Source organism: Scyliorhinus canicula, chromosome 7 (assembly GCF_902713615.1).
Source record: "Scyliorhinus canicula chromosome 7, sScyCan1.1, whole genome shotgun sequence".
Taxonomy (NCBI): Eukaryota; Metazoa; Chordata; class Chondrichthyes; order Carcharhiniformes; family Scyliorhinidae; genus Scyliorhinus; species Scyliorhinus canicula.
In genome coordinates, this window is record NC_052152.1 from 27,791,095 (window position 1) to 27,803,300 (window position 12,206).

The window sequence follows — 12,206 nt, forward strand, 5'->3', positions numbered from 1 at the left end:
GTGTCTCTGAGGAAGGGAAGAACCCAATGGGCTGAAGTGTGACAGGCTGAGAGTGAAAATAATGTACGGGTGTCCCATCCCTCATAAGGATGTCAGTGATGTGATGCCCCAATCGCTGAGCCCAATCAGCACAGAGTACCAGCACAGACACTGGCATAATGGGGGGAAATAGCACGTTGGTTCAGTTGATGGTGCGCAGTGGTGAGGACGCATCTCGCTCATTTGTGTGGAGGCAAGGAGTGCCTACGGTGTCACCAGTTGGAGGACTGCTGGGTACAAGGACCATGCTGAGCCCAAGGTGGATGATGAGCCTCTGGGGTCGTCAATCAGGTGACAACTGTTGGATGCCAGTGGGATGTGGTGGGAGATCCGGCGGAGATTCCTGTGGGTCTGTGTGCCACGGTCTCCGTCATGGAAGAGTCCCAGTGGAGCATGAGCACTGTGGTGACCCTGAGCTCAGAGTGCATAGCCTCATCCATTGAGAGAGTTGTGACTGTCATGGAGAGGCAGCTCCAGGAACCCACTGAGGGGTTCATGGGGCTGTATTCGGACCTGCAAACCCTCACACTGCCAGTGTGGGAGACGGATGGGGGCACCCAGTCTCTCCAATGGGTGCCCATCCTTCATTGGTTAGCAGGGTGGTGAGGGCAAACCTCACACTGACAGACAATGACAGACAAGCTGGCTGTTGTGTGTCACGGTGCCCCAGACTAGGGCAGCAGCTCCTTGGCCTCTCGGCCAGTCACTGTGCCATCTTCCAAGTCCATGATGACTGAGGAGTGCCAGGCCATGAAGCTGAGCGCACTCTCCCAGGCGCTGGCCAAGGGATGACCCCCAAGATCATCTGCGCCAGCAGGGTATCACAGTCAGCAACCCACCTCTAATGCCGCTGTCAGCGAGGGGGATGGCACCTAGATATAGCACCCGCAAACTTAAGCTTAAGACACAGTGAACAAAGCCATGAGTTTGCTCTTACTTGCCCCCCCTCAGAGAGCAAAACCATGTTGAGCACAGCGAACAATAACACTGAGCGACACTTGCTCAGATGGATACTAAAGGGCACCGCCGGATTGGTGCAGGCATCGGACTTATCTTCACCAGGACAATGGTCCTCTCCACCACCGCCTTTGTGGATACATGGCAATGATTCTATCTCTCCTCTGCCTCTGACCACAGGTGCCTGAGAGGTGTCATAAGCCATGTTTTCAAAGGATAACCTTGTCACCAATCAACCAACCATCGAGATGGGCTGGAGCCTTGACGCTTGTGAATGACATAGAATGTAGGCATTGTGGGAGCTCCCACGGTACCTTGTACAGATCTATAGAATCTGGGTCTTGTGGTCACAAACTATCTGAATGTTCATGGAGTCTAACACCTTCCTGTTGACAAAAGTGTCAATGGTTGGACCCATGGATACAATCAATGGCACCCTGGATCCGGGGGAACCTGCATCTGCCGCAAAGTCTCTGCCCGCTCAGCCAGGCTGACTGGCTCTCTGTCCTGAGATGAATGAATGTTCTCACCCGCCTGAACAGTGCGTCAGTCACCAGCTTCGTACAGCTGACTTTGAGACTCCGCAAAGATCACCCATTGACCCCTGGAATGATCCAGAGGCATAACGTTTTAGTGCCACATTGCCTTTGAGAGCCACTGGCATTGGGTGTCCACCCACACAATTAGAGGCTACCTCTGGCAGGTGGTCATGACAACGTCTCTTGAAAATAATAGCCTCCTGTGGCACTAAACCGCGGTCATGTTCAAGTAGTTGGTTCACTGCCTGTACACCCTGGCTGCTGGGTGGTGGTGTCTTCCTCCTTGCCCTCCCTGCTGGCCGTGAGTACCCTGTGCCCACTCCTCTGTCCAGCTGATGCCTGAGACCCCCTGGCCTGCTCTCTCTTTCTCCTCATGGGATGTGCTCCCTGCTGAGTACACTGTACCCATCTGTAGGGATGCAAATGGGACTGACTTGTGTATGGAGGGTAAGGGAGGATCCCAAATCTCTGATGTGAGATGTCAGCAATATCTTGAAAACTCCAGGCTACGCCAACCCCCCCCCCCCCCAACAGAATGCAGTGTTAATGCTGAAGATGCTCACAGCTAACCACTTACCTTGCTTCCAAAACCCCCTAACTCCTCAATCCTCCTTTGCTACAGCCTCCTTTTGTCCCGCCCTTGTATGAAAAAGATGCTAAAATGGATTGGCCTCTTGTCCATGTTGCCCATGAGACAACCTAAAAATTGCATGGACAGTGTAATACTGTGGCTGATTGGAGAGATAATGCACTCAAGGGGCTCCATGATTGCCGATGTACATGGTGACATTGGGATGCACACCCAATATCATCGCACACTATTTCACGTGCTTCTGGGTTGGGGGTACATGTGCCCACCTGGGACGCATAAAATTCTGCCGAAGTGTGGGGTGTCTGAGCCCATTGGTTTACACAGCCTGTGTCCTTACTGGGAACATCACAACATCAGATAGCTTTTGAAAATGTATTGTCCTGACATACCTGTCCATATCTGTAAAAGTATAGCTGGGGTGAAGGAGAATTGTAAAATAGTTCATCTTTTCTTGCTTAACAAATGTTTTATTCTTTTGTCAAAAGTTCATCAGCAGACTCCTGTGACTCTGTTCAGTTGCCACCCTCCACGTTACTAAACAAAAAAATAAAAGTTAGGATACAACAAACTCAATTCCACCCTGGGGTTTGACTTGTGCGGTAGTAAAAATATTTGTCATCTGATACGTGTTATTTATTAAAACAATTAAAACCGATTGCATTTCTACCATTTCCTATTTCTGATGAGGGATCGCCAACCTGAAATATTAACTCTCTCTTCACAGGTCGGATCTTTATTGTCTATAATTGAATACTGCTTATGGATTATTATTCTCCCGTTATTAGAACATAGAACAGTACAGCACAGAACAGGCCCTTCAGCCCTCGATGTTGTGCCAAACAATGATCACCCTACTCAACCCCACACCCATAACCCAACAACCCCCCCCTAACCTTACTTTTAAGGACACTACAGGCAATTTAGCATGGCCAATCCACCTAACCAGCACATCTTTGGACTGTGGGAGGAAACTGGAACACCCGGAGGAAACCCATGCACACACGGGGAGGACGTGCAGACTCCGCACAGACAGTGACCAAGCCGGGAACCGAACCTGGAACCCTGGAGCTGTGAAGCATTTATGCTAACCACCATGCTACCGTGCGGCCCAGAGAAACAGAGAATTCCTTCCTTGCATGATGGTGAACCTGACCCGAGTATACATTTTGCTAATCACTGTTCTGGCGGACTTGAGCAGACTCTCCTGCAATCCACATTTTAAAGCATGGAGGTTGGCCATTTCACATCGAATCATCAAAGCTCGCAGAAAGAAAGAGTTTTTGTGTTTTCGGTCAACTTAGATTCAGGTTCTGGATGTTTAGCATGAATCTGCCACATTGGTCAATTCGGACATATATTTTTTGCATTGTGTCGGTGGATCCGGTGATATTTTATTGGTATGGTGTCGATGCTTGGGGTGAGTTAATGGTCCTACGACAGCTCAGAAACAATAGGCTCTGAAATTTCTGCAGGATGAGAAATGAGGGGCTGGTTTAGCTCACTGAGCTAAATCGTTGGCTTTTAAAGCAGACCAAGCAGGCCAGCAGCACGGTTCGATTCCCGTACCAGCCTCCCCGGACAGGCGCCGGAATGTGGCGACTAGGGGCTTTTCACAGTAACTTCATTGAAGCCTACTCGTGACAAAAAGCAATTTTCATTTCATTTCATTTCATTTCATTTCAAATCAGGTAAAGTGATTCTTGGAGTTTAGAATTTGTCTTTATTAAAACAATCCAAAAAGTAACAAATAATCAACAATGATGTTGATTTGTGCTGTTTAATTGCCTCCTCTTCTGCATCAGGACATGGTAAATTGGGTAGCTTACAAGAAACTACATTGGCACCATTGTCGCTTTATGGATGAGGAGAGCGTTGGGCCATCAATTTCAGAAACAAATCAGTACTGGCTTCAGAAATCAGCCAATGTCAATTTCATTAAGGTGCATCAATGACCTTACTACCATAATTAGTATAATCAGTACCTCTCAATCTCTATTAATCGACTCGAGAAACACAGGCACACTTGACTCTTTAGACACTGTTGTTGTAGTAACATTCCTCTTTAGATCAAAAGACAAAGAGATCTCAGTATCTCAGGTAATTTCCAGAATAATGTGAATCTGTGCTTTTACCTGTTTCTCTATTGACGTTCCTGAATCACAGTTCAGTCTGGAAATTGCACTAAACTATACCCCATTGTTAATCAGAATTCCAAAGTGCCGCTTCATTGCAGGAGGGCTGGGGGTGGGGGGAGTTGAATGAGCATTTGCCCACGGGTTTCTGAGCAAAGCTATGGTAGTTTCCCACAGTTAGGAGGAAAGAGAATGAAAACACAAATCACTGTGTGTCGGTTCCAGGCACTTTCAAACAGCCAATTAAAACATATGATGTGGCAATGCCGGAGTTGGACTGGGTGAGCACAGTATGAAGTCTTACAACACCAGGTTAAAGGCCAACAGCTTTGTTTCGAATCACTAGCTTTTGGAGTACTGCTCCTTCCTCAGGTGAATGAAGAGGTATTTTCCAGAAACATATATATAGACAAAGTCAAAGATGCAATACGATACTTTGAATGCAAGTCTTTGCAGGTAATTAAGTCTGCAGGCCCAGGCAGAGCAACTGGAGAGGAGGATAATCACAGATTAAAGAGGTGTGAATTGTCTCAAACCAGGACAGTTGATAGGATTTCGCAAGCCCAGGCCAGATGGTGGGGGGTGAATGTAATGCGACATGAATCCAAGTTCCCGGTTGAGGCCGTATTCATGTGTGCGGAACTTGGCAATACGTTTCTGCTCGGCGATTCTGTGTTGTCGCGTATCCTGAAGGCCACTTTGGAGAACACTTACCCGAAAATCAGAGGCTGAATGCCCTTAACTACTGAAGTGTTCCCCGACTGGAAGGGAACATTCTTGCCTGGCGATTGTCACGTGATATCCTTTAATCCGTAGTCGCAGTGTCTTTATGGTCTCGCCAATGCACCACACTTCAGGACATCCTTTCCTGCAGCGTATGAGGTAGACAACGTTGGCCGAGTCGCACAAGTATGTACCACGTACCTGGTGGGTGGTGTTCTCACGTGTAATGGTGGTACCCATGTCGATGATCTGGCACGTCTTGCAGAGATTTCCATGGCAGGGTTGTGTGGTGTCGTAGTGGCTGTTCTGAAGACTGGGTAGTTTGCTGCAAACAATGGTTTGTTTGAGGTTGCGCGGTTGTTTGAAGGCAAGTAGTGGGGGTGTGGGGATGACCTTGGCAAGATGTCTATCTTCACCACTGACGTGTTGATGGCTGCAAAGAAGATGTCGTAGTTTCTCCGTTCTGGGGAAGTACTGGATGACGAAGGGTACTCTCTCGGTTGTGTCCCATATTTGTATTCTGAGAAGGTCGGTGCGGTTTTTTGCTGTGGCGCGTTGGAACTGTCGATTGATGAGTCGAGCGCCAAATCCCATTCATACGAGGGCATCTTTCAGCGTCTGTAGATGTCTGTTATGCTCCTCCTCGTCTGAGCAGATCCTGTGTGTACAGAGGGCTTGCCCATAGGGGATGTCTTCTTTAACGTGTTCAGGGTGGAAGCTGTAGAAGTGGAGCATTGTGAGGTTATCCGTGGGCTTGCGGTAAAGCGAAGTGTTGAGGTGACCGTCCTTGACGGAGATGAGTGTGTCCAAGAATGCAACCAATTCTGGAGAGTAGTCCATGGTGAGTCTGATGGTGGGATGGAACTTATTGATGTCATCGTGTAGTCGTTTTAGTAATTCTTCACCGTAGGTCCAAAGGAAAAAAATGTAATTGATGTATCTGGTGTATAACTTTGGTTGAAGGTCCTGTGCGGTGAGGAGGTCTTGTTCAAACTTGTGCATGAAGATGTTGGCATATTGAGGTGCGAATTTGGTCCCCATGGCTGTTCCGTGTGTCTGGATGAAGAACTTGTTGTCAAAGGTGAAGACGTTGTGATCCAGAATGAAGCGGATGAGTTGCAGAATTGCGTCTGGAGATTGGCAGTTGTTGGTGTTGAGTACTGAGGCTGTTGCAGCAATGCCGTCATCATGGGGGATGCTGGTGTAGAGTGCCGAGGCGTCCATTGTAACGAGGAATGTTTCTGGTTCAACTGGTCCATGGGTGCTGAGTTTCTGTAAGAAGACTTTTGTATCACGACAGAAGCTGTGCGTTCCTTCTATGATGGGTTTCAAGATGCCAGAGAGGTTCACATACAGGGTCCAATTGCCTGATACAATGGACAGCATGGTGTGTTGGCCTTGTATATTTTCAGGAGGCAATAGAAATCTCCAATGCGGGGAGTACATGGGGTGAGAGCACGCAGGGTGCTCTGAAGGTCTGGATCCATGGTCTTGATCAGTCTGTTGAGTTGGCGGGTGTGTTTCTTGGTCAGATCTGTGGGTAATTGGCTGCACTGTTCCTGGTTGTTGAGTTGTCAGTACACTTCTTAGCAGTACTCCGTTCTGTTCAGTATGACGGTGGCCCCTCCTTTGTCTGCTGGTTTGATGACGATGTTGCGGTTGGTCTTGAGAGCGCGGATGGCGTTGTGTTGTGCTTGGGTGATGTTCGGGGCTGTCTTGTGAATGCGACTCATGAATCTGGCATTGACGCAACTCCTGACGGCTTGAGCATACATATTGAGTCTAGGGCAGCGGCTTTTTGGAGGGGTCCAATTCGACTCTTTCCTCTTCAGTTGCCGCACTGCACATCTCTCTCTCTCTGCTGTTCTGGTTCATTGGTTGCCTCATTAGGTTCGCTGTCAGCCTCTTGTGGTCTGTGGAAGAACTCCCGGAGCCTCATTCGCCTGATGTATTCCTCCGTGTCTGCCGCAAGACTGATGGGGTCCATTTTGGTGGTGGTGGTGCAGAAATTGAGCCCTCTGGTGAGGACTCAATTACGTCTGGTTAAGGGTGTAGTCCGGCAAGTTGACAATAGATTTCCCTGTATTGTTTTCTGCTGTGATACCGGGGGTGGCTTGGTTGCTGCTGGTGGTGATGCTGAGTTTCTCAAGCTTCCTGTTCTTGGTGTTGTAGCCACCTGGGGTGGCCACTGCCCAACACAAAATGGAAGATTGCAAGGAATGCAGGGAAATTGGACATGTTGTAAAGCAAGCAGCTTGCAAAGCGCTTGTATATTCAGACTACTGCAGAAACCAGTTTTGACTGCTGCAGAAACCAGACAGCACTATGAAAAGAAAACAGTTAACATATTAATGAGGCGATACCGGGCGATCCCCAGGTACAATAGAAACAAGTTAACACTAATCGATACATTCAATGGAAGACCAGACCTTTCGGCGCCAAAGAAGCCCAAAACAACAAGTTCCAAGAACCGCCCCAGTGATCGAGATACTGTCCCTTTATTGGGGAATTCAAATCAATCGATTGGGAAGAGACCCAATCGATTGCGAGAGTATAGAGGGTCCGCCCAGGTGGGCGCGAGACCCTGAGAGGAGTATAAAACAGAGACCCCGACCCCAGCTCGCTCTCTCTGTCAGCCTCTCCTTGACCAGCCAGCCCTCCCAGCAGAACACCGTTGCAGCAGAAGAACCTTGTGGAGGAGAGGTCTGGACAGCAGCCGCCAACAAGTAAGTCACAATGCACGCTACGGGAATAAACACTCCTGACCCCTTTAGACCATAACTACTAGAAGCCTGCGGACCCAGGACAAAGCTAGAAGCCATTGTTCCCTGATCCGGCAGTCCCCTTATCCAGATAAGTATTTGGCCTATTAGTGGTAGGATTAGCCTAGTCTTATAGTTTTATATGCATGATTAGTAGATTACTGTAATATAATAAACGTGTCTTGTTTGAACTTACTAATTGGTGTATGGATTTATTGCTTTGAACTTGACCTTGAAACTTGTGGCAGTATCTTAACGATACCTGGCGACTCCAAAGCTAAGTAACGAAACAGAGCCAAATTGAGTGTTAAGCACACTCACCCAGAACGAGCAACAGTGTGCATATAGGTGGTGTAGCATTATTGTCTCATCTGTTTGGCGGTGTTCCGCAGCTGGTCTGCTGCGTCCTGAGCGCAAGTTGAGAATATGGATTCTAGCTTGGTTTCCAGGTTGCGGCATCTGCTGTAGAGCTGGTGTACGAGGTGGTTGAGGAGTGTGAGAGAGGTGCGACGGCAGATTCTCTCAGCTTGGTCTGTGTTGTAGGTCAACTTGAGTGGGTTTGTGATCTGTAGCCCTTTCGGGATCGTGTCTGCTTTCTTGCACCTTTGCAGAAACTTAATGTCAGTGTCTACATGCACGATCTTCTTGGAGATGCTCTCCAAGAATTAAATACGGTTTTGGGCAGCAATAAGGATAGCAATTGAATCTTGGAAGCAGGGACACACCTGCTGGTTGAAGAACTAACGGTTATCCTGTGTTCCCTCCGTTCAGCTAGGCCCAATGGAATTAACTGCCGGTCAGGCATTTGAGTGGACAGCATTGGGCCTTCCCTGTGACCCAGGACCCGGGGTCGGAAATCCCACCCATCAAGTGTTTCCGACCAATCAGAGGGCAGCAGCACTCCATTGGCCGCAGCACCATTGGCAGCAATGGCTTCTGTCCGCAAAGAACCCAGAGAGATGGCCAGGGCCGCTGAGGGAGCCAGGCCGCAGGTGAGTGAGGGTTGGATGGGTGTCATGGGGTGGAGACCACCAACTAATAGGGGGAAAGGAGGTCAAAAGAAAGGGCAAGGGTGGCTTTTAGTGTGCCCCTTCACCTCTTCCAGATATCATGTTCCTTGATTAAGCAATAAATGACTTTCAGTGAGGGACTCCCTGGGAGGAGGCAAGCAACTCTGAAATAAATATTCTCACCTTTCTGTCCTCGGCCTACTGCACTACAATGAAGTACAACGTAAGCTGGGGGAACGCACCACATTTTAACCTTTACACACCTCACAGCCTTCAGGACTCAACATTGAGTTCAGGAATTTCAGACAAAATACTTGGTGTCCGTCTTGTTTCCTTTCCTTTTCATATTCCGTTTTTTCCATTATGAGTTGCTTGCAGTCAGCAGCACAGCTGCTCTGGGCACATTTTTTATATCTTTGTTTCTTGTCTCGCCCCATCACCATTCTCTTTGACCCCAGAAGACTAAGGCTGGAATTTTCCCACCCAAGTTGGGAGCGCAGAGTCAGGAAAATTCCCAGCTCCGCAAACTCAACTCAGGAGGAAGTGCCCCACTTCTTCAGTACCTCACAGGAGTCAGGCCCACCAAACCCAGAAAGAGTTTGCAGGTAGCCACAAGGGCTGCCGGCGGCCCAACTGGGCTGCCTAAAAGGTCCATCTGGTGCTCTGGAACTCCGTCCCAGTTACATTAAAAACAACAAAACCAAAACTACTCTCTTGCCCTTGCACCCCCCTTATACCTCAGCCATCTTCACGGCTCCTCTTCCCCCAATGCCACCCTATGCCTGCCCACTCATCCCCACGGGCTGATATGGAAAAGTGCAATCCACCCTTGTTCCCTCAACGCGATGGTTGGTATTGGGTGCGGGAACGAAACATTCAAAATTAGGGTGACTAACTTTGCGCAAATGAAATAAAGGACACTTTGCTCTGATGGGATGCTGGCACGATCGGCTAGGGGAGGGTGAGGGGCTAGGTTCTGGCTATACTATGGAAGCTGGGGCTGGGGGGTAGAGCCCATGGAAATGGGATGGGGAGAATCACTCAACTGTCCAGAACATCAACCTGCCATGGCCGGTGCATGCACAGGCACTTTCAGAGATGGAAGAAATCCGGGACAAATTGCAGGTCTGACTCGGGCAATGAGCTGAAGAGCTGAATTACGGGACAGTCCCAGAAAATCTGACAGTGTTGGTCACCTTGTCTGAAATTGGGTCTCCGTCACCATCTTGGCTAAGGTGCGTCCAGGCGGAAATTCGGGTCCAAGTCTTTGGTCACTCGATCACTCTTTTCTCTCACCCTATCACAGACCTTCCTTTTGTCCTTCTCCCAACGACCCCTGGCTCAAAACCTATCACATATCTAACTTTTCCCGGTTCTGTTGAAAGGTCACACACCTGAAACATCTGTTTCTCTTCACAGGTGCTGCCATAACGTACTGAGTATTTCCAGCATTTTCTGCTTTTATTTTGATGTAAGGATCTATGTAATCAAGTATTGTTATTTATTATTTTTTTCTTTTTGACACTTCTGCAGTAATAAACTTCCAATTCACCCTCTAAACGTGACAGCAGGTTAACGACTGTCTTAGTCTCACTCCAGGCTATTTATCTCTAATATGGCACCAGAGGCCCTTTGCTTGGGGTGACTTATTGTGGGTAATAATGAGTTGACTTTCGGTGACCTCCATTGAATCCGCAGGCAATGACCCCAAAGGTTATCCAATCAGTCCCCTCCCCCACCCCGCCCCATAACCTCCTCCCTCACCATGGCAAGTTTAAGGGCAAAGAAACCCCAAACTGAAAGCACAAAAGCAAATGGGGAGGCGCTTCTCAAATGCACGTTTACAGTGGGAGAAATGTTCGGTGCAATAGACAATATGCACATGACATACTCGAGCTCAAACCTGGTCTAAAATCAATAACTGCACACGAGCCACTCTCTTACCATTTCACTTCAGAAAATTCCTGCAATTATTCTAAAGTAGTGCTTCCTGCCACGGTTATCCCAGTTCAATTGCCTCATATAATCCCGTTGTAAACATTGTCCTCTGTTTACTTTAAGCAGTTGAAAATGTAATCATTGGCACATGGTGTAATATGGAGTGTGTGTCCACAAAGCACGACCTTAGTGGAATGGAATAATGTAACGCTGTGAAATAATTTCAAAGGCATCAGTTCTTATTTAAGATTGCAGGAGCCCTTGGCTGCACAATTTATAGATGTGTTGTAAATCAATAAAAAAAATTAAGTTACCCCGAGTACGAATTTCCGTAACAAGTTAAATTTTAATTTAGCCATTTATTTACTAATGGACCCGATTCAAATTTACTCTGGCTTGACACTAATTAATTTATCGTAAGAAAATGAGACAAACCTTCACTGAATCTCCACTATGCTATTTCACTGCAATTTCATCTCATTTTGTTCCTGAGTAAATTTGAGTTCATTCGAGTTCGACAGTATTGTCAATCCGTAATAAGGTCATATATTTAAGGCAGAATAAAAAATTCAATCTAAAGCCGTGTGAAATTGAATCGAAAGGATGAATTTTCTCGTCACAGAAAAGAAGAACGGGCACTAATTGTAGTGGGACAGTTAAGATAGATCCTTTAAGGAGCAAGCCCAGGAACAATGGGCCAAATGGCCTCCTTCTGTGCTGTAGGACTCTATGAAATAAACCTCTCCTATTCACCTTTTAGAAAAGAATAATAATGAATGGAATGAGGAAAGGACATTAAAGTCCTTTTCTTCCATAGTCCATGTACGTTCTGACGGACCATGAACTCTACTTTTACCTCAGAAAGTTCGGTACGTATAAACTAAAAAAAGTGCAGAATGTTTACATCCCCACTATTCAGCTGTGTCCTGCAGTCCCTTCCTTGGGATCTACCATATCTCATTATGATTTCCACTATAGATAGAGTGGATGTTCAGCAACTTTTTATTCGGGTGGATGTAGCTGTTAGAAAGGGGCATAACTATAAGGTTCATGGTGGAAGACATAGGAGGGATGTCCGAGGTAGGTTCTTTACTCAGAGAGTGGTTGGTGCGTGGAGAACGCACTCCCAGCTATGGTAGTGGAGTCAGACACTTTCGGAACTTTCAAGCGGTTATTGGATAGGCATATGGAGTGCACTACAATGATTGGGAGTGGGATAGCTTGATCTTATTTTCAGACTAGTTCGGCACAACATTGTGGGCTGAAGGGCCTGTACTGTGCTGTACAGTTCTATGCTCTCTGTACCCACGCCATGCTACAATATCTAGCCAATTGGCCACCTGCTCCCAAATTTTGCCATTATTGTAATTGATTTAGAAGTTGTGCAAGGGTGGGGGGGGGGGGGGGGGCAGAAATTCCCTCTATCTTCTTTTGTGACTGAATTCAGGCCTCCCGTAGAAAGAATCTTCAATTCAACCATTGTTCTTTATTAACATACGCTGCTGTTTAATCTG